The following is a 27,624-nucleotide window of genomic DNA, read 5'->3' as shown; positions in this document are numbered from 1 at the left end:
CTACCATGTAACTGAACCACTTCGTGTTTGGGCTCGTTTGATTTGTCGCAACAAGATCTTTGACACAAGGTAGTACTGAGGGTCTGATGATGGATCCGGAAGGTGGTGACCGGTACCAATCAACCATGCAACTAAACCACTTCGTGTTTGGCTTCGTTCGATTCGTCGCAACAAGATCTTTGACACAAGTTAGTACTCAGGGTCTGATGATGGAGCTGGACTGTGGCCACGGGTACCAGTCTACCATGTAACTGAACCACTTCGTGTTTGGGCTCGTTTGATTTGTCGCAACAAGATCTTTGACACAAGGTAGTACTGAGGGTCTGATGATGGATCCGGAAGGTGGTCACCGGTACCAATCAACCATGCAACTAAACCACTTCGTGTTTGGCTTCGTTCGATTCGTCGCAACAAGATCTTTGACACAAGTTAGTACTCAGGGTCTGATGATGGAGCTGGACTGTGGCCACGGGTACCAGTCTGCCATGTAACTGAACCACTTCGTGTTTGGGCTCGTTTGATTTGTCGCAACAAGATCTTTGACACAAGGTAGTACTGAGGGTCTGATGATGGATCCGGAAGGTGGTCACCGGTACCAATCAACCATGCAACTAAACCACTTCGTGTTTGGCTTCGTTCGATTCGTCGCAACAAGATCTTTGACACAAGTTAGTACTCAGGGTCTGATGATGGAGCTGGACTGTGGCCACGGGTACCAGTCTACCATGTAACTGAACCACTTCGTGTTTGGGCTCGTTTGATTCGTCGCAATAAGACGTTTGACATAAGATACTACTCAGGGTCTGATGATGGAGCTGATGATTATAGACAGGTACCCGTCGCCACCTTCGCGCTCCATCATCAGACCCTGAGTACTACCTTGTGTCAAAGATCTTGTTGAGATGAATAAAACGTGCCTAAACACGAAGTGGTTTAGTTGAATGGTTGATTGGTACCGGTGACCACCTTCCGGCTCCAACATCAGACCCTGAGTACTATCTTGTGTCAAAGATCTTGTTGAAACGAATAAAACGAGCCTAAACACGAAGTGGTTTAGTTGCATGGTTGATTGGTACCGGTGACCACCTTCCAGCTCCATCATCAGACTCTGAGTATCACCTAGTGTCAAAGATCTTGTTGAGACGAATCAAACGATCCTAAACACGATGTGGTTTAGTTGCATAGTTGATTGGTAATGGTACCTTCCAGCTCCATCATCAGACCCTGAGTACTGTCTTGTGTCAAAGATCTTGTTGAGACGAATCAAACGAGCCCAAACACGAAGTTGTTTAGTTACATGATAGACTGGTACCCGTGGCCACCTTCCAGCTCCATCATCAGACCCTGTGTATCTTCAGTGTCAAAGATCTTGTTGAGACGAATCAAACGAGCCTAATCATGTTACTACATGGTTGATTGGTATCCGTGACCACCTTAATCATCATCAGATCCTCAGTACCAGTTCGTTTTTAAACCCTCGTTGATACAAACTTTACAACCTATAGGTACCAAATGCAATGACGAAACATGTAAATAAGCGAGTAGGTACCTATAATTTCTTTCGAGTAATATACCTTCATAAGTACGAGTATGGGGCTATTCATAAATTACGTCGTTTCAAATGGGAGGAGTGGGGGGGGGGGGGGGGGGGTCTGGACATCGGATGATGGTAACATGACGTAGGAGGAAACAGATTCATCCGAAGCTTGATTTTTGGATGATTTGAGGGGAGGGGGGGGTCAAAAATCGTCAAAAATAGATGACGTAATTTATGAACAGCCCCTATGTACATTTGCACTGCATTTAGTATTTTCGTACTTACCAAATAACAGTTTTAGAACTTTAAAAGATAAGTACAGTTAGTGTTGTTATGGTTGATTTCAATATGCTTCGCGAAGGATCAAGAATGTTTAATCCATCATTGTAGTGCGAGTGTGGTAGAAGGGATCGGCATACTGAGCTCGCACGGCCTGCCGCAGCGCGTAAAATACCTAAACTCGCTCAACGCCGAAATGTAATAGCGCTCTTAACTGTACGAATAGTACTACAAAAACACAATACAATTCGATTCAGACCATTCCACTGGTAAAAAACGAAAAACTCTGGAGTTAAAACTAAAAAGGCCCATTTCAGAAAACTTGTGATTGTGACAGTGGACAATGTAAAATTTAATGACAGATTAGACATAATTAATTTTTAAGTAAAAACCTTTGTACCACCGGCTTTAGGACGTCACACTTACTACCCCCACTATTTTCGCGTTTGTCATCTCATAGAGTCTGGCTAGACAAAAATTGTTGACAGATATTTCGTTGTTGTATCACCAATTGTCTATGATTTAAAAAAAGCTAAAAGTCAGTTGTCAATTTATGTCATTCATTCAAATTGTTTGCGGTTTATAAGGGGTTTATTTTAAATAATATTAATTATGTCTATACGGAGTGAGGTTCGCAAACTTATTATTTAAGCTCGTAAATAATTACGACAATGTGCGAAGTCGACGTGTAGCGTTGTATAACGAAAAACTGCAATGTTTACAACTCCTAAACAAATGTAAACAAATTAGAAGGTTGGTGCTCTATAAATATTTTGATACTTAGCATTTAGCATATTTGGCATATACTTATGTATTTTTTTTTGGTGATGGATTAATATTACGGTATTATCGAGCTAGGTCTTATTTACACTACATTTCATTTATCGCCTTGTTACAATGGTATATGGTGAGAAAGTGTTAACATATGTGTTTATCGTTGACTGTACTTTACATAGTGGTAGAAATTATGTGAGCTGACTTTGAGTGCACGTCAACGTATATTTAACTTATATCCTTAGGTACCTTACGTGTGCACAGAAAATCAAAAATATTGTCTAGTATCAAAACTATAATTCCTACTACATAATGTGTGACCAGCCCAAGATTTTTTGAATTTCCCGCCAAACATTTGTGTAATATTTCAGTAGCCAGACTCTATAAGTACCTATTTTTATTTAGGACATTGTTCTAAATGCATTGATAGCATATTTACCCATATCCGAGATAACTTCAACGGAAAGTAACCTAAAACCTGATTTGCCAACCTACTAAAGCAGAGCTAACCAGAGATAATAATAAAAAACCGGCCAAGTGCGAGTCGGACTCGCGTTCCAAGGGTTCCGTATATTACACAATTTTTAACAATCAGTGGCCGGATTAAGATATTTTGATGCCCTAAGCATTTCTAGGTGCCCCCTCTCCCTAGGGTCATCAAGATTACATTGATTTTTTGGTAAATTTAGAGAAGTTCATTGCCGCATTACAGCTGAGAATGGAAATCAGTCACATCATTTTATCACGAAAATTGACAGTGCCGCAGCAGTAATGTTGCAACAGAGTACCTAATGCTGTTGCAGTCACCACCCGAATGTCACCTTTATCATAGCTTAGAAAGTAATGGAAACGCGAGCGAAGCGAGTGCGGAAATTTTTCGATATAAAAATGCAATATGATAATAGACAGTTGTACATTTTTACTTTTAGTATGGAAATCAGTCACATCGTTTTATCACGGAAGTTGACAGTACTGCAGCAGTAACGTTGCAACAGAGTAATGTTGCTGCAGTCGCCACCCGAATGTCACCTTTATCATACCTTATAAAGTTATTGAAAACGCGAGCGAAGCGAGCGCAAAAAATTTTCGATATAAAAACGCAATTTTAGTTTTAGTCCCAACCAGGCGCGAATCCAGGATTTCATACAGAGAAGGGATGGGACAGTTTTCTATCAGCCTAGCTTCGCATAGGGCTCGATATTTAAGTCTCAGCGAGGTTGTTTTCATGCATAAAATATGCAAGAAAGCAGAGCTTGCAATTGAATTGGCGAAGTGTGAGAAAGGCAGTAGGCCCAGCTGCGAAAGAGGAAAGCTTGGATTTGGATCCACGCCCAAGTGTAATTAAGGCAGAAGATCAATTTTGCCGTAAGGCAGAAGGCCTCGCATAAGACCTAACGCCGAACCGCAAAAGAGTGGGTTGAAATCGAATCTATGCATGTAATCACGACTCTTCTACTGCTACCGATTGTTTCCCAAAGAATTACGCGCCATTATTTTTGCAAATTAGCTTTTGGACAGCTAAGAAAATCGTGTGGTAAAAACGATGTGTCTGTCCCTAATTTTAAAATTTGTTCACCTTTTTCAACCTGGCATTTTGGTGCCCCCCCTGAACGTGGTGCCGTAAGCACGTGCTTGTTTTGCTTATTGGTTACAAAGTCTTTATTAATTCAACCATTAAAGTCGACGAGTACAAAAAACTTTAAGCTAGCTCTCAATTTAACATTTTTTTTTAAACATTATTTTTAATTTGACCTTACAATTACTCGTAAGTAGGTAAGACCGTTAAATATTTAAAATGATTATCTTATCAGAAAATTATCACCAATTACTCTAAGAAAACTACTACTCTAAGTAATCCGGCACTGTTAACAATGTATTTTTTATGTGAAACGTGAATGAAATCTCTTTAAAAAATCCGTAGGGGTCGGATCAAAAACTGTAATTAAGTCCGACTCACGCTTGACTGTACATTTCTAATAGGTTTTCCTGTCATCTATAGGTATAGACCTATTTTATGTATTTTAAAAAAAATTTAAGACTTAGTAGTTTCGGAGATAAGGGGGGGGGAATGGTCATTTTTTGCCTATTTTCTTCAATAACTTCTAAACTGTTTATTCAAAAATTATAAAAAAAATATATTTGAGATCCTTACAATAAGCTCTTTCATTTGATATGTAACATGATATAGTTTGAAAAATTTAATTTTTTCATTTTTTTATTTACCCCCCATAAGTGGCCCCCATGTTTAAAATTCATTTGTTTACGTTACATGTCCGTATGTGGGTCACAAACTTACATATGTGTACCAAATTTCAACTTGATTGGTCCAGTAGTTCCGGAGAAAATCGGCTGTGACAGACGGACAGACAGACAGACAGACAGACAGACAGACAGACAGACGCACGAGAGATCCTATAAGGGTTCCGTTTTTTCCTTTTGAGGTACGGAACCCTAAAAATATACGTCAAAGCATGTTAGAATGTCCCACTCAGCATTCTTGAAGTGAATTATTAAATCGTAAGCGAGGACATAACTTCAACTGACTGCGGCCAGCAATCCCAACAGTTTGAATAAGTCAAAATCATCAAATTACCTTAGTAAAGCAAGCGAGTAAACAAGGGGAGACCCACAAATCGCTTGTGTTATTAAGCGGGCCTTTAAAAGTTTAGGGTGGGTTTGCAAAGGTAAACCCGAGGTTACCTAGGTGTGTTTGCTTTGTCGGCAAAGTCAATAGTACAGTTGATCCCACTTTATTAGACATTATAATTTTTAAGTCAAAATGATTGTGTATAAAAACCAGAAAAAGTTTGGTTGACCGAACGTGAGGTGAGCCGACTCAGATAAGTAAATTTTTAGGGTTTCGTAGTTACCTAGAAAGAAACCTTGATAGTTTTGCCATGTCTGCCTGTCCGAGGCTTTGATCCGTGATCATTAGTTGATTCGGTTAAATTGTGTTCTAATGTATGGGGAAGACAAACTAATTATAGCCAGCCTTTTATGAATGTAGTATGATACCTTAGGGTATGGTGCTTTACGCACACTAGCGTCCCTTCCCCTCCCTTCATTTGTACATAAAAAGTAAATGCTATTGGTAAACTTGTCACTTAAAATGGATTTTTACTTTTTTTTTCGTAAAACTTAGTTTTTGCAAAGTGTTACTTGTCACTTTTTGACATCTATCAATAAAGGGGCCCACTGATTAACAGTCCGCCGGACGGTATCGGCCTGTCAGTTAGAACAAAATTTTGACAGTTCCGAACAACTGACAGGCCGATACCGTCCGGCGGACTGTTAATCAGTGGGCCCCTTTAGGATATTAAGACTAAATCCCATAGTAGCAACATCGCCATCAAAAAGGCGTTTTGCACTATGTAACAATAAAAACTTGTTTTTTTTTTTAATTGGTATTAACTCTGAAACTAGCCTTCCAAAAAAGTTTATAGGACATTTTTGTCTCTAAATATGATCAGGAATACGCTGTTAAAATTAGTTTCGAATCGTAAGTAAAAACTATGTTATTTCGAATTTTAACAAGTTAATACATGAATATGGTGCATCATATAAAAAAAAACCGGGCAAGTGCGAGTCGGACTCGCGCACGAAGGGTTCCGTACCATAATGCAAAAAAAAAAAAACAAAAAAAAAAGCAAAAAAAAAAACGGTCACCCATCCAAATACTGACCACTCCCGACGTTGCTTAACTTTGGTCAAAAATCACGTTTGTTGTATGGGAGCCCCATTTAAATCTTTATTTTATTCTGTTTTTAGTATTTGTTGTTATAGCGGCAACAGAAATACATCATCTGTGAAAATTTCAACTGTCTAGCTATCACGGTTCGTGAGATACAGCCTGGTGACAGACGGACGGACGGACGGACGGACGGACGGACGGACGGACGGACGGACGGACAGCGAAGTCTTAGTAATAGGGTCCCGTTTTACCCTTTGGGTACGGAACCCTAAAAATGAATATGACCTTTTTTAAGAATTTATTAAGGATTATTTCTTTCATTGACACTTTTTTCCTCAAATGTATTTTTTCCTCAAAAAATGTAAAAAACTATGAACCGCGACATATTTCATGCAAAAAGGGGGGGTTGCGTCAGGGGGAGGGGAAGGGACGCTAGTGTGCGTAAAGCACCATACCCTAAGGTATCATACTACATTCATAAAAGGCTGGCTATAATTAGTTTTTCAAAAAACACAATTTGACCGAATCAAGTGCTAGAAAGCTGCAATTTGGCATGGATACATAAATCATGCATTATGAAAGAACTCATCCCATATAAAATGATTTTGTAATTTTTTTTTGCTTTTGACCCTATAGTATTGGGTATCGTTGGATAGGTCTTCCAACGGATTTGATTTGTAATATTGTGTATAATGTGGCACCATTATTGATATCAATCAAGCTTTTCAATGTCGTACCCAATAAGGCAATTAACACGGTGCTCTACTGAAAACCACCACCACCATTGTATCACTATTGTGTAAAATACTAATTTGTATTCTATTGTATTGTAGTTGTACTGACATACACCCAACTTGTCAGTAGAATAAGGCGCGAAATTCAATTTTTCTACGGGAGATCGACCCTTCACGCCAATTTTTTTTAATGCCACCTTTTTTACTGACTAAAGGGGCCCACTGATTAACAGTCCGCCGGACGGTATCGGCCTGTCAATTAGAACAAAATTTTGACAGTTCCGAACAACTGACAGACCGATACCGTCCAGCGGACTGTTAATCAGTGGGCCCCTTAAGTGACTGGGCCAGAGTTTAAACATAATTTATTTGTCGTTTCGTTTTTTAATGTTAAAAATGAATTTGAATTTGGTTCAAAATGAAATGATATTGAGATAAAGAACTAAGTGTCAGTAGCGTCTATGGCACTTAACACCATTGTGAGTTCGCTGGCACCGTGCGATGTGCATGGTGGGGGTAAGTAAAGCGATCGCAGCGCATCAGGTGGTAAAAATAGGCACTAACGTCGGATAGTGTCTCTAAAATTTCATACAAGATATATGGCTCGAAATGTAACTTTAATTTACGATTACTGCTGTCCCCGGCTCAAAAGCTACGGCCGGGGACTTTTGATATGCTCACCTCCTAACTATAGTTCGTTTTTTTTAGCATTAGAAAGAATTTGAAAGAAGGTAAGCGATCTTGACACGTCTTTTAATTGAATAACGCTTTTTAAAAATCAGTAACTATTACTTATGAAAGCAAAAGAATATAAATGATCGTATTAGATTCATAATTGTTACATATTTGGCGTAACTTATTTTTAAAATGCGTTTTTCAATTAAAAGACACATCAAGATTGTTTACCTTATTTCTTATGCTAAAAAAAACGAACTATAGTCCAATCAAAGTTACGTAGTCAAAAATCATGTTCCTAGCATTTCAACTTTACAACTTTTTTTGAGCATTCGTTGCCTGACCTATTATTAATTTGCTTACGAGCATTATACTTTCTCCGATGGCCCACCAGATCACCACACCGCGCCAGTGCACAATATTAACTTTATTTGGAAAGCTTTGTAATCAAGTGCAGTGTTAAGCCAAGCGATAGACACGTTGCCCCAAGAGATACAGCACAAGGCTAAGCCGGCTCTACGTCTGTCACATGTCATTATCAATAACCGGAAGGTTTGTAACGAGGTAATTTACTTTTATAAATCTGAACCTGATCTGGATTGATGTCCCAATCGGGAACTTGTCTGTATAATAATCTGCCACGCTCGAGTATTTCAAGATGGCGGTTTTTATTGCAACTTTGTGACTCTGCCATTTGCTTACGAATCGCTGAAATCGTCAGATTATTGAAATAAGACACTTTTGTAGGGTCCATTTAACAACCCCTTTGAATATCATGTAAACCGGCACATTAACATACCCTTGTTATCAGAGACATGTTGCGCAACTGACACTACCAATATCTAACGCGCTCGAGTAACTACACAATCAGCATCGCCGCCTCCCCTATAGTAGCTATAATGTGTATTGATAGACGTTCCATATTTGAAATTTGTAATATGACGTAAGGTTTGCAGATTCATCAATCATCATTTACTTCCCAAATAAGTTTTATGAACAAACCACAAACCCCGTTATCAATGTTGCAGTTCATTGAAATAAATTCGTCCTAAACTCGCCTTTAGTACATAACTTCGCCTTAACTAACATTACATCATAATTTCAGTATAACTTGTATCACGGCCGTTTATCGTGGATCTTGAATCGTGGTTCGGGGTACAGGAAAATAAAAATAAATTTTCACTTTTCACAGTAATGGAGTTTATATTTGTTTTCATTACGTAAAGCCTAAGTTGCCTGAAAACAATCTGCGAAGCGGGTAAATGAATTTTAAATAAAACAGCGAAAAGTCGAGTGCCGATGGCAACTGACTTGGGTCCAAGTTTTGTCATTGTTTCTATATTGCGCGAGGCAATTAGCGCTGTGTCGGACGCGGCGCGGGTCTTCTTCCCTCTCTTGCCAATCAAATTACGGGAGCACCGCCCCCCTAACCATTACGGCAAACCTTTCCAATTCATATCTCAACATCGACACTCCAACTAACAATCTAAACAAATGAAGTCAGTTCGTTATTTTCAGGGATGGGAATTGTTTAAACTGAAGTGTATAAATATCAGAATCTATTTTTCGCTACTCAGCTAATTTAGACCGCCTCGATTGAAATGAATGGTTTTTTCTGTTTAGTTTCAATTAACGATATAGGAACAGATTAGAAGAAAAACTAAATATACACATTGATGCATAGTTATTCTTTCTTCATTGGGAATATATACGGTTGGGTTGGGGTACGTATTGACGTTTAATTATAGCAAATAAAGGTAAGAAGTTTCCATCTAGGATCCGGAGACGTCGCCACTGCACACGGCCTATGCGATAATTACCAAAGTCGGCCGAAGGGGAGCGCACAAGCGATCTTCTGTCAAAAGGATCGCGTGCTGTGTGGCGAACGCCCGTATTAAAAGCTAGCGAAGAACCCGTGCCGCATCAGATAACATGCAATCAATTTCGCAATCTACATGCCTCTACGTCGGCACCGCCCCTGGACTGACGTCACGCCGATAAGCTCATAGTGCCAGCTAACTACTGGTACCACTTCGTCTAGCATACTCAAAATTCATGAATTGAATTCAATTTTAACTTAATGTTTTCTCCAAGGCCCAATTTCTGGTAAATCAAATATTTGTAGCCAGCAAAACTATTAGCTTAGCAACCCTGTATACTTATTTGTATGTAGGGATGCCAAACTAATCGTTTTGCTGTGTGTTTTGTCGATTGGAAAGCTACACATTATGAATGCGTGAGTTAAGTTTAGAAATAAATTAAGAGTGGAAAAATTCACTGTCTCGGGCGAGGTCGCGACACTGGATCCCTCTGCTCTGCCAACAAAGTCCATGCTCTGCCAACTGAGGTACCGAGACCTCACTTGCGGACAGCGAATATATATTTCCACCATTATGCGCCTTAGTGCTTCCCTAGCGTCAACTACTGTAAGAGTTAGTTCCAAGTCATATAGGAAATTCACCAGTAACGAAGCGCTACCCTATACTAGATCAAATTGTATTAAGAAGAAACGTCTGCAATTAAAGCTATTAAACTTAGAAATAATAGAATAACGACGAATAGAATAGAACAAAAATAGAAATAGCGGACGCCCTAAAATCGTTTCATTACCATTGACACACCTCGTGTCAATTCACGGTTGTATTAAAAATACACGCTGTATATGGGTGAGAAGAAGTACCTAATTAGTCTAAGGGCCACTTGCACCATCCCACTAAGCGGTTAAACCAGTAACCCAGTGTGAAATTGTACTGGTAACCATGGTAACTCCATATTTAACCGGTTAACCCCGGGTTAGTGGAATGGTGCAAGTGGCTCTAAGTTAATTGATTCCATTGTGTTAAAAAAAATATGTTTTATTTAAGAGGGGGCTTAAAGCTAGGAAATTATAAGGAAACATAACTTGCGACGGAAGATATAGCCACCATGCGGGTTTTTAATTCAATTATTCTGAAACTGTACCTACTTTTGTTTAAAATTTTGCTCGTCATATCTTTCATCCTTATTATGAATCTTCTAAAGATCGAGAACCGATCGATCATACGATTAGGAATTAGGTAAACCATTGATTTTCGGACAATCGTTCTTATACATATTTTACCAATCATTTCATTAGCGATCGGTCTTCGGGCGACAAATCTAGCATCGGTCGACAGATCAAGAATCGATCGGTACAAAGTATTCCAGTATTTTTTTGAACTCTAAACGATAAAACAATCGATCATTGTATTCATTATTGACACTTGACATCGTTGTTATGATTAATCTATCGATCGATCGACGATAGTTGGCTTATAGCCCGACTAGACAATTATTTAGTAAGAACTAAATAACTTGCCTAGTATAGTACATTGTAGGAGAGGCCGGAAAACTTCTCAAAGATGGACGAGTGAGTTTGCCCTCAAATAATACGAGTCCATCTTTAGCATTTCCGGCCGAGGCATTACATAGTGCTTTTCACGACTACTGCGAGGAAATAAGAAAACATTTGCATAACTGTAAGTACTAGCCCGTGATTTCTTTGGTAGCAAATTACTAGCCACTGGCTGTGGTCTCTTGAATTTCGGTAGGCGTCAGCGTAAGAATATCATTTTCTTCACTAGAAGATCTCATTTTATAGCGTAGATACGTGTTTCTTGTATTTTAGTCAAACACAATTTACACTAGGTATCCAATTCAGTAAGTATTTTCTGATCCCGCCTTTTTTACTTTTTTATCACTTTTATGAGGCATGTTCTGTTGTTTGCTTCAAACAGATTCAAAACTTAGAAGCGTTTTTGCTGAAAAAAAAACCACAAACAGCTACAAAAGCAAAAACGCCTTAAGCGTGAACTGAATGGTTTTGATGTTTCTTTTTTTTAAACAACTATTTGGTCCTATAAATAACCTAATTTTATTTTTGAAGGAAAAAGTTGCGCCAAAAAAGACCTTTTATTGATTTTTATGTTTTAAATGATACTCATTGCTGTAGCACCAATGACAGATGATGATATCAATAAAACATTGTAGTAGTGGTGGTTCAGGTGCTACAGCTATTGCCTACTTTCCAGCGTGGTTTTAGACCATCTATTGCCACATTTCCGAACAGTGGCGTGAAAAAAATATACTTATTCATAAACGCGAAAACGCGCTACAAGCCTCAATTATCTAATAATAGTTTGTCCTTATCTGCCATTTCAACTTATGTAGGTATTTGTAAGAAAGGGATAAAACATGATTTGACTAAATCAGGCCCGTAAAGTTTTAAGTAAGTAAATATTCTTTATTGCACCAATAATTATACATTAAAGTAAAGTAAAAAAGTTTATCAATAAGGTAAGGGGTTTCGTAAAGTTTTATCGATAAGGGGGTAAAAGTTTTATTTCCAGATAAGACGTGGCGCGAATATGCACGTATGTTTGTCAGGGTTCCGTACCCAAAGGGTAAATAACGGGACCCTATTACTAAGACACCACTGTACGTCTGTCTGTCCGTCTAGATAGTCCGTTAAATTTTTCTGTATTTCTGTTGCCACTACAACAACAAATACTAAAAATAACGGAACCCTCGGTGGGCGACTCCGACTCGCACTTGTCCGGTATTTTAGTTATGTTGTTTATTAGTATTGCATGAAGGTATGGAACCGTTCAAATATGCATTATCGGAACATGCGTGGTTTTTTATAGTTTTACTCCAACAGTACATTACCCGCAAAAACTATGTTTGGTGTTCTAGATGAATAAAAACAAGTAGGTAGTTATATATATAAGTAGTACGACAACGTCTCGCCTAATCAAGGCATTCGCCGACGCTACAATGCGAGTTAAAGTCACGCGATCGTTTTATCGCACTCCTTTCTGTTTTTATAGGAAGATAAAGTTTGTTTAAAAACATCGCATGTCTCTTCAACATCGGCAGCATAGTCGTGAGAAGTGGTATGTTACCCTTGACGTGATAAGTTGAAGAAAAAAAAAGGGAAGTTGTCACCATACTAAAACCACCAATAATAGATTAGAAATGTTACAATACAGATATGCAAGTTGCGGAAAGATTAAAAAAAAAAAAATGAAAATTTCCCTTTGGTACCGTTTGGTAAATAAAATTAGTAACCAGCTTCCAAACGGGAAAAAATCTCAATCGGTAACTGACTTCATAGTGAGACTTTTCCATTACCGATTCGTAACCAAGGTTGCTAACCGAAGAAAAAAAATTGTTGTAACTGGTTACAAAATGGGACTTTTCCATTACCAATCTGTAACCACGGTCGGTAACCAGCTTCAAAACGAGAAAAAATCCCGTGTTGTAGCTGGATACAAAATGGGAGTTTTCCATTACCAATTAGTAACCATGGTTGGTAACTAGCTTCAAAATGAGAAAAAAATCCCGTGTTATAACTGGATACAAAATGGTTTTCTATTGCCACGCAGGCCCACCATGCTCCACATCTAGGATTCCCATTTCGTCCCTAATTACGAAAATTGGTTACCAATCGGTACCACGCAGGCCCACGTACACCGGGCACAAGTTAAATTTTAAGCGAAATTATTCTTAAATACGGTGACCTTTCAAACATTCGTCCGCCATATTGAAATTTTTTGGCAGTGTAGGCATCGAAGGCACAGACCCATCGACATTCAGCCACAATTGAAAATTGTGTAAAATATTTTATTACGGCTATTAAACTAATACTAATAATAATGTCGCTTTTTGTGGGGGCCCATCTTGTGAGGGCGAGTCACCGTCTGCCGGAAATAAAATTGCATACCGTTTTATTAGGCAGGAGTCCGGTTTTTTACCCCATAGCTCAGTTCTTAGTCCATCGCTTTCACCCAATAACCTAGTTCATTTTAGATTCCATCAACTCTCAATAGTCCTTACACCCTGGCGGGTGCTGCCTCTGCGTGCGTCCCATGACACGGGCAAGGGCAGCCTCCGCTCGGTGTACCCCTTACATTTCATTAAAGTGTCAAAAGGGCCTCTACGTGTTGGCTTCGGCTCCGCGCACGCCTCCCAAAGGTCCGGAACACCATTGTTCCGTGATGGGAAAGACATACAAATAATAATAAAAAATCAGCCTATATTATACGTCCCACTGCTGGGCACAAGCCTCCTCTCATGCGCGATTAAATTAATCAAATTAAATACATTTAAGCATAAACAAAAATATTAAATAATAAACTCGGTATTTTAAAAGTAAAACTCCTTTATACCTTGACTTTAAACAAAGAATTGTATTATTTATAAAATTATAACCTACATGGTTCGTATGAATTAGTGACATAATTAAAAAACCGGCCAAGTGCGAGTCGGACTCGCGTTCCAAGGGTTCCGTACATTTACACAATTTTAAACAATGTATGTATTAAAAAAAAAAAACCCGTAGGCGTCGGGATCAAAAACTGAGAACTGAAGACCGAATCACGCTTAACTGCACATTTCTAATAGGTTTTCCTGTCATCTACAGGTTAAGAACTATTTTGGGTATATTGTTCAAAAATTTATAACCACTAGTTTCGGAGATAGAGGGAGGGGGATGGTAATATTTGCCTATTTTCTTGAATCACTTCTAAACTGTTAATTCTAAAATTATAAAAAAAAATACATGTATTTGAGATTCTCACAATGAGCTCTTTCATTTGATATGTAACACGATATAGTTTGAAAAACTTTATGTTTAAAATTTATTTGCTTACGTTACATGTTCGTCTTTGGGTCACAAACTTACATAATATATGTGTACCAAATTTTAACTAAATTGGTCCAGTAGTTTCAGAGAAAATAGGCTGTGACAGACGGACAGACAGACGCACGAGTGATCCTATAAGGGTACCGGTTTTTCCTTTTGAGGTACGGAACCCTAAAAAAAGCTGTTATTCCCTAGGGAGTTATAGCTTTTTTTTCACAATACATAACTACCGCGGGAACGCTATAGGCCTTTGTGTTTCAGTAGGTACACCTGCATGAAATAAAGTATTTTTCGAGCAAGTGTGATGAAAAGTCTGTTGACGCTACGGACTAAACTGACTAAAGGGTTAAGAAAAAACAAATAAGATTTTATTTATATCCTAACGTAATGAAACGAATGAACCGATTTTGATAAATGATCTCAAACATTTATGAATCCGCGTTCCAAATTAACGGAATTGGTTGTTTATAAAAAAAGGTTACACATTACGTTAAATAACAACTTAAGCTCACATTGTATCATAAACGTAACAAATATAGCAGGTCTGTGTACAAAAAAATCTTTGCAAGTCAATTCGTATTATGAGTTAATGGAGAGTAACGGGCATGATTTACGCGCTGCTGCCGACTCTGCTCGCGGGCAGGAACAATTATTGGCCCGCGGGCGCACTCAATTACAAAAAGGAGCGCCCGCGGGAGTTCACCTTCGAGCTCCATCCCAATAAGCCTTCTCTACAAACATTTATTAAATGGTATAAACGTTAGTAAGTAAAAAAAGAACAACATAAAATAATTCATGCAGTTTATCAGATAAACGAATTCGCGTTCGACGAAGTGAAGAGCTGCGTTTTAATTTGCGCGGCGACACACGAGTGGACTCTACGCTATGGTTTGTGGGAAGCGACGCGTCGAGTGCTTTGCTAATTGCAACGCCACGCTACGCTATCCTCGGCCAACAACATCTATAGCAGTGTTCCTTTCGAATCAACATCAAATGTTTTGCGGTTATTATTTATACTCTTATTTATTGCATCTATACTCCTCTTGCCACCAGGCACACCCATGCCTAATGTATACCTATATTAAAATCAATGGACAACCTTGTAACCACCGACTGGGTGCCTTAAGCAGGTCTCTGTATGGTAATAAAAAAATGTATAGAGACCAGTGTCTGTGACTAACTTTCATAAACGGTGGTTTTATTATTTTATTACAGTTTATTATCGCAAATAATTAATCTCAAGCACTTTTATCTCTAGGGGCGAGTCGTCGTACTAAATGTATGGGAGGGTTTGAAGTTAATGTTTGGGATATTTCTACGTTTATTTAAAAAAAGTTATTAATGTAATTTTACTCATTGGGTAACGCACTTTCGATATCAATTTGAAGTTTTCTGATATCTGTTATATTTACGGAATTATCGCCTGGCCACACTTAACGATTACAGCCTGTATACGCTAAAATCTACGTAATTTACTTAGTATACATTTCGCTCGCACTAATATACGAGTACGAATGAGATGCATATAAAGTAGGTTAGTTCCAGATAGCGTTTATGTCAGTGTCAAACTGGCGATAGCAACAATGGCTTAGAACTAGATAGTCATTAAAGTGAAGTAGGGTGCTGGCTGCTAAAAAAGAAAGAAAGGTTAGATTATCTCGAAAACCACTAAACCTTTACTAGACCTAAAAGTCCATTTCATGGACCAGCCTAAGGTGCCCTGTCGGTGATTAGAAGGTTGACCATTAATTACCGGACATCCTGTATAGTTCAATCAGTGGTAAAAACAACGATACGCCTCTTGCGGAAAATATATATGTATACAGGTTCTGTAAAGATTGGAGCACACCAAAAAGCTTGGCACCAGACCAGCGCCGACGCCGCCGCCCAAATTCATCCGCTTTCTAGTCCTAGGTACTACTACTAGTTGTCAAACCTACATACGAAAGCACGTAACGGAAGCGAACACTCTAAAAAAAATTTCGTTGGCCCTATCAATATTTTGATAGTCGTAATCAAGCATCTTGATTTCATACGAGCCTAACAAGGACTTCGACATTTCTGATTGATATAGGATTATATTGAATAAGGTAATTCTGATTGATCTTACTATTGCTATGTAATTGAGCCAATTAAGATCTTGTTCAATATACAGCGTGTCCTTAGCCATTGGACAAACCCTGAAATCCCACGTAGGGTTACTTCTAAGAAATGCTCTAACGGTAATATTTTTTTAATTAGAACAAAAGATAAAAAAAAAAATTATCAAACAAAAGTTATTTCCAATAATCGACAACAAAAAGAAACATACTGTATTAATCATTAGCAGTGCTTTTGACAATTTGTTTGAAAATGTGCAGCAATGATGACATTTGTCAAAAGTCAGAATCTTATTAATGTCATAAATAAAAAAGATAATCAAAACGGTCGAAGAAGGTTTCATACTATTTGTGACGTTCCACGGGAAAAGGTACCTTATGAGGGTTTCTAGTTTCGGAGATATTAAATGTTTTGTAAAGAGGTGAAAAAATGCTCAATTTTTTTTTATTGTGTGATCTGAAACCTTAATGCGTAACGTTTGTTTACCTGTTTTTATTTTTGTTATAAGTTAGTTATAAGCCTAGTAATGTCGTCTCAGAGTTTAGTAGAAAAGGTACCTTATGGAAAAAAGATTGAAAATTCCCAAAAAAACTAGTCAATACGGGAAAAGAAGTTTGATAGAGAACTGTATTAGCATTCTGCAAAACGAATTTGATAATTTCAGTTCTGGTTGGGGCGCCTCGCAAATATTATAACCGTACATAGACCGACATCACAAATCCAAGTAGACTGCTATTATACCAAAGTTACTCTCGTCAAGTCTTTCTTAACTAGAATAATCTTCATTTGGTTTGGTCGCATGCAGTAAATCAGCCATTGGTTTGCTGAAAAATGCCAATACCCGACGCATTACCTTATGGAATATCTGAGGTCATTGAACCTCAATGCCGCTTATCTTCAATAGCAACCGAAATATATTATTGATAAGAAATAGACGATTTATACCATCTTAACCCCAAAATATTATTAGTTTATCCTAACTGTTCCATCATCATCATGCCTCATCATGTAACTTGACCACAAGGTACCTTTTCATTACATACAAATTATTGGTCTTTTTTAAGATTATTATGACGAAGAATTAATTAAATTGGGGGCAGTTTAATGTAAATTAATATTTTCTATTCATAAAAGATAAACTATAATATGATTGATATTTTGTAGTGATGTATTATTAGATTTATTTCCATAAGGTACCTTTTCGTAAATGTATGGAGCAAATACTGTTATTGTTATGTAAGTTTAAAGTGGCATAAGGGGTTAAATATAGTATTTAGTTGGGGTTTTAGGATTTATTTCATTTGAATGACAGAATTTCTTTCATATGTGCTCAGAAAAATTGATTGTGTGTCACATTAAAAGTAAAAATATTCAATTTTGTGATTTTATATGAAAAAGTCAGAAAATACATTTTCACCTCTAAATCGGTATTGTTTTTTGCTTAAACTGTCTGTCAGTGTCGTTTTCTAATAGATAAAATTTAAATCTTGAGAGCTCATTGCAATCAATCGTGAAAATGAAATAAAACTTTATTTTCAAGAGATTGGTTAGTATACACATAAATCAGTCGATATCAAAAGTTTCTATTTGCATTACAGAACAAGTCGCAATATTTTTTTAATCTCAGATATATAAGGCATTATTATTTGTAGTCAACTATGTAACTTACTTCAGGAACATAGTTTTTTAGGCGGCTAAACTTAAAACTTCTCTATCGTAAAGTTGCTCATTTCACAACATTATTTTCAAAAAATCATATCTCTGTAACTACGCAACCTAGAAGGTTGATCTTTTGTGTTATCGATAGCTTATTTATTGTAGATTACTGGGGTATGCATAACTCCATACCCGCCATAAGGTACCTTTGACCGTGGGACGTCACATTTATTACCTTAGGAGCTACTAACACATACAGGTTGCTCCAAAGTAAAAAAATCGAAATTTGCTAATTTCGTCGTAACCGCTACACCGATTGTTATGAATGTTATGATACTTTGTACACTGGTTCTAAATACCCTAATACATATGTACATTTCGGCTTTGTCCAATGGCTAGGGACACCCTGTATACATGAAAAAGAATTATGCTAACTAATTGACCCTAGCAAGATCGACTAAGCTTGATATTTATTGAATCAACCTACGTTACATAATTATGTCAACAAGTCAATAATAGATGCAAGGTATACAATTGTTAGGATTAATCAATACCTACTTTATTAGTTCAATCACAGATACACTTATTGTTTTAAGTAATCATGCAGCTTTCTTTGATTTATATAAGATCGTAATTGTTGTAATTAACTTAACGTCAACTAAGAAGAAACTGCTCTTAGTTGGTCTTCATTTTTTAGAGTGAACGTCTCGGAGATGTATGCACTGCTACGACTGGTTGATATCGCGCCTCCGGCTGGGAGACAGCGTGCTTACGATTCTTATATGTACTACGTACTAAACAGGCAATCGAATCCAAATTGTGTACGTCATAATCTTCAATCGATGTCTCGCTTGCCCAATATTACATGGTTCATGTTACATTTTCAAGATAGTTGAAATTCGACTTCATGTCACTATGACAATGTTCAAATCAAATTTCAGTTCGATAAAAGTGAAAAATAGAACCTGTAATATTGGGCCAGCGGACTCTGTCACTGAGTCCGCGAAAAAGATCGGGAAGAGGCCAGTCCCGATATTGTAAAGCTAGTACACAGTAACAGTAGGAATAGCGCTAATAAAGTAGGCTCTAAATAACGTTTAATTATCTGCGCTTTGAGCCTTAAGCTCCCACAACAGACCGATCTGATAAGCTCTTACAACAGTAATCATATCGGACTGAACATTAATCATTCTTCGTTAGAATCGTATGTTACAAATATATTAAAGCTATGTGGTAATGAATGAAACGTAACATAAAATAATATTCTTTAGATGAAATTTATCTTATTAATTGTAATTTAAATTAATTATACGAACAAACAAACAAATTAGTCGAAAACCGACTATTTTTGATCACTACTGGAACACTAATCGTAATCGACATATCATTATGTACTAAAGTCCTCTATACAATACTATACTATTTATACTAAGGAAGATACCTTTTTTTAATAGTGGCTATATTGCATAAGTATGCGGTTGTGTTCCCTATTTTATTCCAAAAACTAGCGAGCTGACCCGTTACATTAAAGCCGCCGGCTTCGCACGGGTTACACAGAACCAAGACAAATTATACCTAAACCTTCCTCAAGAATCACTCTATTGATAAGCAGAAGTAATATTCGGGTAATTTTGCTCGGGGTAGGATTTCATACAAGTGATAGTCTTACCCCGGTGATAGTCTTATCCCACCTTACCTGAGGTGAAAACCGCATGAAAGTCCGTTCAGTAGTTCTCGAGTTTATCGCGAACGTACATATATTATGCAATGTACGAGGGTCGCACTGAAATATTCGGGAATGGGACACTTAGAAATAACATAATAGAAACAGGCATATAATTTATAAAAATGTAACTCTTTATAAAACTTTTAAGGTATATTCCATTTGGTTGTCATTTGTATTTAAGAATTACTGGCAATTTGAAAATTGTATGTCGAACATTATTTGAATTTTTGGCCAAGTGATTTTTCGGATCATATTTTTAAACGGTTTTCAATATGCCCTCAGCGAACAAATAAAAGTTACAATGGGCTTCTGTTATTTTTTTATGAACTAGAGTTCATCGTACGCTCGTTTGCAGTTAAAATTAAATATGAAAGTCACTTTCATTTTATCCCATGGGTGATCTTAAAGAAGCATGTCATTCCAAAGCGACGTCAAAAATTAAAATCGCATTTGTGCTGTTAATTAAAAAGACTGCCAAAAAAGTTGCATATCGGCAGATTTCGACATTCCTAAATATTCATATGACAACAGTAAAAAAATCTTTTATATATATATATATATGTAAAAAAACTTCAATTCCGTTGGCTACTCCACGAATTTCATACAAAACCACTAAGGCCCCAAAATCGCCATACAAAAAGGACTTTGGGATTATGAGCCGTATGCATTACAGAATGATTACTTTCAAAAGAAAATTTATATGCGTGGTCAGTTTGAGTTTAAGTATGTATTAAAATAAAGATTGACCGTCTAGATGCGACAGTTTTCTCTATTCCCGACATTTTCAGTGCAACCCTCGTATACAGACAGACGCGGCGCACGGTTTGTAAGGTGTAGTGGTATAGGTATTTAAAAAACCCGCCAAGTGCGTGTCACTATATTTTTGACTTTTGGAGTAAAGCGTGTTTTTTGAAGTGAAAACTTCTTTAGCGGCGCTGTGCACTTTTTGTGATGGGGAAAAAATGTTAAACTCACGACAGGTCACGTGACCGTAAGATTCGTAAGACGTAAGACGGACACGTGACCTGATCGAAAAACTGTTACAATGTCATTGAGTTTTCACTTCTGCCGGCACTCCCGGAGTGCAGCCCGTTGTATTTTTACTTTTAATAATAAAGGAGTGTCCCCGTTGAAAAAATATTTTTATATTCAGGGTGGCCCATTTAGATTGGCCAGTATGGGAAAATCTGAAACTATAAAACATACGATGATCTCTTCTTAGGAACCATGTCATCGATTTTAGTAACAAGAAAAACTGCATTCATACATTTAAAATAAAATGTGTACTCAGCTCGGGAATCGAACCCGGACGTTTTGCAAAATAAAACTAACACTATTTATATTTAGATATCGATTGTGTAGGTCTTAAGCAGTAAATGTTACTATGAAATATGATATCTGAAATGAATAAAATGCGTTGTTTAGTCTGTTCGAGAAACGGAAAACGGTGAAAATTAGAGATAATACTCCTAAAATTACGTGTGATACCTCATTAGATTCGTAATGACATCTAGTAAAATGTATTCGAAGCGTGTATTAGCACACAAAAAATTACAAAAGTTATTAACAAAAAAATGGAGAAAAAGTAGATTTTTCTTATTTCCCAAATATCTCAAAAAGTATTAATATTTAAGAAACCAAAATTAATATTATAAAAGAGGAGGATATTTCCAATCAAATATTCCATACTTCCAGAACTGTATCTCCATTATTTATACTTTTTATTCAACGCTGAACACAGCCCTCGCGCCTCATTTTCGGGAAACGCGCGCGGCATGAAAAACCGACTACGGAACATTAAATATAATTTTAAAGGTATTAAATATTCATTGAAAAATTTAAAACAAAATATGGTGTATTTAAAACGTGTCAACAAATGTAATACTTGTAGAAATTTATGTAAAGTTCTTTTTTCAACAAGTTAGTCAATTGTTAAAATTCTGAAAAAAATAATAGTTTGGTTATAATATTGTTTTATATTTTTCAATTTTTCGTTTTTCGTCAATTTTCTATGTTATTCTAAAACTTATTTTAAGCAAACTATTAACTTTATTAAAACGTTTATAAGGTGATCTTATTAAGCATGTATATGAGAAGGGTTCTAGAAAGCGACAAAATTTTACAATAGTTATTTATACTTTTTTTTTTCGATTTCAATAAAGAAGGATGTTCGAGAAAATTTTGTTGATTAACAATTGCATAACTAATTGAAAAAATAACTTTAAGATAAATTTATACAAGTAGTACATTTGTTCACATGTTTTAAATACACCATATTTTTTTTTAATTTTTCAATCAATATTTAATATCTTTAAATTATATTTAATATTACGTAATCTTTTTTTCACGCCGCGCGCGTTTCTCGAAAATGAGGCGCGGAGGGCTGTGTTCAGCGTTGAATAAAAAGTATAAATATTGGAGATACAGTTCTACAAGTATAGAATGTTTGATTGAAAATATCCTCCTCTTTTATAATATTAATTTTGGTTTCTTAAATATTAATACTTTTTGAGATAGTAGGGAAATAAAAAATCTACTTTTTCCCCCTATTTTTGTTTATAACTTTTGATATGTTTTGTGTGCTAATACACGTTTCGAATACATTTTTCTAGACATCATTACGAATCTTATGAGGTATTACACGTATTTTTAGGAGTATTATTTCTCTATTTTTCACCGTTTTCCGTTTCTCGAACAGACTATGTTTTCATATCCTTTATTTTAGTAAGTTTTCGAAATGACCACCATTTTTTTTTCAATACATTTTACATATTATTTTTTAAATGTCCACCATTTTTTTCAATACATTTTACACATTATTTTGTGTTAAATGTGTGAATGCAGTTCCAAATTTTGTTAAATATGGATGTATAACCAATTACAGGTTCCGAGTAACAAGGCTGTGACATACGGATATACAGACAATACAGATATGACGAAACTATAAGGGTTCGTTTTTACCATTTTGAATACGGAATCCCAAAAAAAGAGTCAACATTATATATTTTGCGTTCTCTAATAAAATTTTTCGGTTATAGCATTACGGCAAATGCAAATCAATGAAATGTTGTCAATTAGACGTAAGTACATAATTATTTTCTGCCTTATTGTATGTATTTAGTAATAGGTACTACATATACATCCAAAGGTAATTAATATATGAATAATATATTTGTAATATACAGTGTAATCGTAAAATAAAAATGCAAAAACATTTTTTTTCAATATTTGGAATTTTATTACTTTTTGCCCACCGGTAGATACACCGTGTTTATATTGAATTCCGTTAACTTTGAGGTATGGTTAAGTACGTTTAAGAAAACTGAATGACAGTTAAATAAAAAAAATGTTTTTTATTATTAAGAAAAGTAATTAAATGTTGCATATAGCGTTGTTGTAACACGGGTATTACATATAACTCAACAAGAAAAAAATGAAAACTGTGACATATCAATGATATTTTGAACGTCGATCATCCGAGATAGTTCTTACGTTTAGTAGAAAATGTATAAACTCGTACTAAACACTAATCAATATGTAAACAAACAGGCCCTAAGGAAAATGTACACGCTCGTAGGGGCCTTATCAGATATAATTAAATTATTGATTATCTCCGAAATGGAGTTAATTAGAATACCGGTGTCTTTGAGAAAGTTACTTGATTTAAGCTCAGGAATGCTCCATTGAAATTAACGGAAATTTAAAAAAAAAACACGGTGTATTCAACTATTCAGTACCGGCCTATAATAAATATATCACCTCCATGTTTTTATGATAAAACTTTTTTTTTATTTGTAAGTGATTTCCACCTCACTACTTAGGTAGTCTAGTAGTAGTCCTTTGTGCTAGCGATCAGAAAAATTGGTCTCATGGAAAAGTTTATTTTAAACATATGCTCCATTTTTTTATTACGTTTTTGTAATAGGTATGCTGAATTGCTGAATCTCCGTAATAATATTAATAATTCACAGTATTTCATTGCAGTACCTGTTCATGATATATTTGTATTTGACTAGTAAAATATGAAATCCATAAACTAACCTATTTGATTAAGCTAGGGACACACTTATCCCACGTACGCAACGTATGCAATGCATTATGAAATCTGGGCCCTGAGCCTCTACCATCAGTTTTAACATTGACATAACGCTCACGTCTACGTAATTTACTTTCTGTACATCTCGCTTCCACTATTGCTCGCATATGCGAGTACGAGCGAGATGCATAGAAAGTAAGTTACGTAAACGTGAGCGTTATGTCAATGTCAAAACTGGTGGTAGCCGTATAGATATTTGTATGCTTAGAAACATACTTGTCATATCCAATGCTATCCCACGCGTCCCATGCAAGGACCGGAAAACCCCTCTTTACGCTTAATCCTATCAATTCGGTAACCCAATCGATTCGGTTACCTTATCATTCGGTAACCCTATCATACTGTTACCTGATTGTAATGGTAAGCTTATTGAAACGGTAACCCTAACCTTTAACCGAGTTAATCTCAAAACCTCATCGCGATAGGGTTTTTGTTAAGGGTTTTTAACAGGTTTTCATTCAGTTATGGTAACCTTTATTATCGGTTGTTTATTGGTTTGCTACATTTAAAGTAGTTTTAGTTATGTGCCGTCAGAACTAAAAAGGTAATAAAAAAAATGGTTTACCCTTGAATTGCCGACAGACATTTCATCGAATGTTATTTCGAAGACAACGTTTCAAGTATTTTCATTTCATCGACAAGTTATTGCGTCGAAGAATCGATACTAGTAAATTTAAATCGGGGACTTTTAATTGGTACTTGAGTTATTTTGCATATAGTTTATATCGTGGTATTTCTTTACGGGTTTTCTTATTTCATGTTGGATTGTATTTAATAAAATTTATGACGCGTAAAATTATTTCAATTTGTCATATTTCGTTATCGAAACTAAAAGCAGTCACGTCAGTCAGCTCACTCTGCGCGTAGGTATGTGGGTAGTTTAAGATATAAAATTGTTTTTCTGGACATACATAATTTTGACAAAGAAGCAATTTTTAGTTTGCGCTCTTATTTTGAAGATATAATTTTAAAAGGCTGCCATTTTAATTTTGGGTAAATTATAAATAGTTTGGTAACAATAATTTAAGCCATTCATTTATGTGCAGGGTCGCAGTTCTAACCTAACCTAAACCTACTTTGAAAGCCGTTCGTTTCTGTGTGGGGTCGCAGTTCTAACCTAACCTAAACCTACTTTGAAAGCCGTTCGTTTCTGTGTGGGGTCGCAGTTCTAACCTAACCTAAACCTACTTTGAAAGCCGTTCGTTTCTGTGTGGGGTCGCAGTTCTAACCTAACCTAAACCTACTTTGAAAGGCGTTCGTTTCTGTGTGGGGTCGCAGTTCTAACCTAACCTAAACCTACTTTGATAGCCGTTCGTTTCTGTGTGGGGTCGCAGTTCTAACCTAACCTAAACCTGCTTTGAAAGCCGTTCGTTTCTGTGTGGGGTCGCAGTTCTAACCTAACCTAAACCGACTTTGATAGCCGTTCGTTTCGGTGTGGGGTCGCAGTTCTAACCTAACCTAAATCTAAAATTCTTACAACAGAAAAATGTATAAATGTGTAGTACGACATATAAAAATGTATTAAAGTAATACGTCGAACAAATGAATTGCAATGTTTAGTAGTTGTGCCAATTAAAATAATTTGAAACGAATTAGCGATCAAGTAATATTCGTAGAATAGTATTTTTACGTAGTAAGAAAAATTGAAATAAATAGTATATGAAACAAAATAACGCCAAACAATATTACTAGTACTAACGTTTCGATGAATCGTTGTCGATGAAATAATATTCGATGAAAAGTTTGTCGGCAAAACAAGGGTACACCAAAAAAAAATAGTTCATTTTGTTTATTTTATTTATTATATTTATTTTGTTTATTTTATTCATTTTATTTACTTTAATTATTTTATTTACTTTAATTATTATATTGACTTTATTTATTTTATTTATAATATAATAAGATTTATAATAAGCACACACCACACAGGTTTGTGCGTTGTTTGTGCTGGAGGCTTCATAGACCGCCCATGCCAACCTCGGTTATTCAATAATAAGTTGAATTTAAGTGTGCATAAAGATTACAATCGTTTGAACTGGTCAAAAACCTTATAATGAGGTAACTGAATAGACTGGGATTTTATTTCGGTTACCGGTAACAGAGGTTAACTCGATCTGATACGGTTACCGAATCAAAGTGTTACCTTATCAGACGGTTACCGTTATGGTAGGGGTTTTTATAACCACTTCTAAAATAACCCTATGAAAAACCCCGGTTAAGGTAACCGGTTCCGGTCCCTGGTCCCATGCAACGTTCGACCTGTCGCGCCAGATCGGCGTGGGAACGTGGAGGGGATAATCACACGCGTACGATCAGTGTGTTTCTAGATTTTACGTTCCTAGGGGCTGTCCATAAATTACGTCATCGATTTTTGACGATTTTGTACCCCCCCCCCCCTATAATAATCCAAAAATCATGCTTCAAATGACCCCATTTCCTCCTACTTCATGCTACCGTCATCCGATGTCCAGACCCCCCCCCACCCCTAATTTGAAATGACGTAATTTATGAATAGCCCCCTAGCGCGTCAGACATCAAACAAACCACGCCCGCGCTGCAAAAATGGGAGATGAACAACTCATCGAATTGGTTAGGCGATATGAAGCCATTTATGTGTGGTATTCGCCAACATTTTCTCTCTCCTTATTTATATCATGAACTAAATATCTTCTCTCCTTTCTTTTTTTTTCTTTGTGACACGGAGATATTCATTTAAAAATAACAAAATCGTCTTCAAATTCACTCTTAGAATCGGAAAACATTGTACATTAGTGCACCCGGAGAACTAAAAACAGCGTCTGATGTCAATACACGTCGTATACGTGGGACAAGTGTGCACACAATCTCTCCCACGTTGCATTGCATACGTTACGTACGTGGGATAAGTGTGTGCCTACCTTTACTCACATGCTCTATAATATTGCTCATTCAAAAAAACATAAAGGTGATAGGTATGTATATTATTGGCCGGTACTGTAGTTATGTGAGAGTCCGGCTAGTCTATGGTCAATAATAGTACCTAATGTTTTCAGGACAAATACATGTATGTGTTTGACTCCTGAAATGAAGGGCGAGTTTCCAAGAGCAGAGATCGTGTGAAGTAATTTCTGAAGAAACAAATGAAACAGCTCCCCCTCGCTCTAGAGAACGCTTTGCAAAGCGCGCGGCCCATGTAATCGGATAATAAAAAGGGCAAACGCGGTAAATATAAGATGAGGAAGACAGTTTTACGAGCAGTACCTAATTAAGTGGTGAACCAAACAGAACGAAGAAAACGTTTACAGTACAATAAGTATCCATATTTAAACTAAGCGATGATAGTATTATCTAGCTTTTCCTAGTTTATATCAACGACAACAATATGTATTGCTTATTTATTTTACAAAGAGCAATTCTACTACCTAATTTTCTGCTGACGCTTGTTTGAGTGCTTTGTTAAAAAACTAGTATAATTAATTACTTTACTGTGTGTCCTTTGATTAATTGAAATAAAAAAAAAACTACCTGCTATGTAGTCATTTTCAATTTAGAGCAGTTCAAAGTCAACTGTGGATTGTGAAACTTTTGAAAGTTTTCTAATACTTCATTTGTTAGACCAAGTAGTGAAAACGTAACAGTATTTTATATATTTGTGATCTAAAGCCTGTTCGGCCGAGGTACCTACTATTAATTTATTCTTTTTTTTAACATGC

At 36.4% G+C, this 27,624-nt stretch overlaps 1 protein-coding gene and 2 long non-coding RNA genes across 6 annotated transcripts in view; 1 reads left to right on the top strand and 2 right to left on the bottom strand.

Annotated features, from left to right (window-relative positions):
* Window positions 1–27,624, bottom strand: part of LOC134804720 (maternal protein pumilio) — a 362,073-nt gene that overhangs the window by 129,392 nt on the left and 205,057 nt on the right. The window lies entirely within an intron of this gene.
* LOC134804950 (uncharacterized) overlaps window positions 1–27,624 on the bottom strand; it is a 152,155-nt gene that overhangs the window by 87,034 nt on the left and 37,497 nt on the right. The gene's annotated exons all lie outside the window — the stretch shown is intronic.
* The window catches only part of LOC134804941 (uncharacterized), a 384,312-nt gene continuing 370,071 nt past the window's right edge, over window positions 13,384–27,624 (top strand). Inside the window, exon 1 of the long non-coding RNA XR_010146201.1 lies at window positions 13,384–13,556. This is a non-coding gene — a long non-coding RNA (uncharacterized LOC134804941). The remainder of the gene's footprint in view (window positions 13,557–27,624) is intronic.

The sequence above is a fragment of the Cydia splendana genome, chromosome Z (genome assembly GCF_910591565.1).
Source record: "Cydia splendana chromosome Z, ilCydSple1.2, whole genome shotgun sequence".
Classification (NCBI taxonomy): Eukaryota; Metazoa; Arthropoda; class Insecta; order Lepidoptera; family Tortricidae; genus Cydia; species Cydia splendana.
The sequence above is the reverse complement of the archived record's forward strand: the minus strand, read 5'-3'. Positions and strand labels throughout refer to the sequence as shown.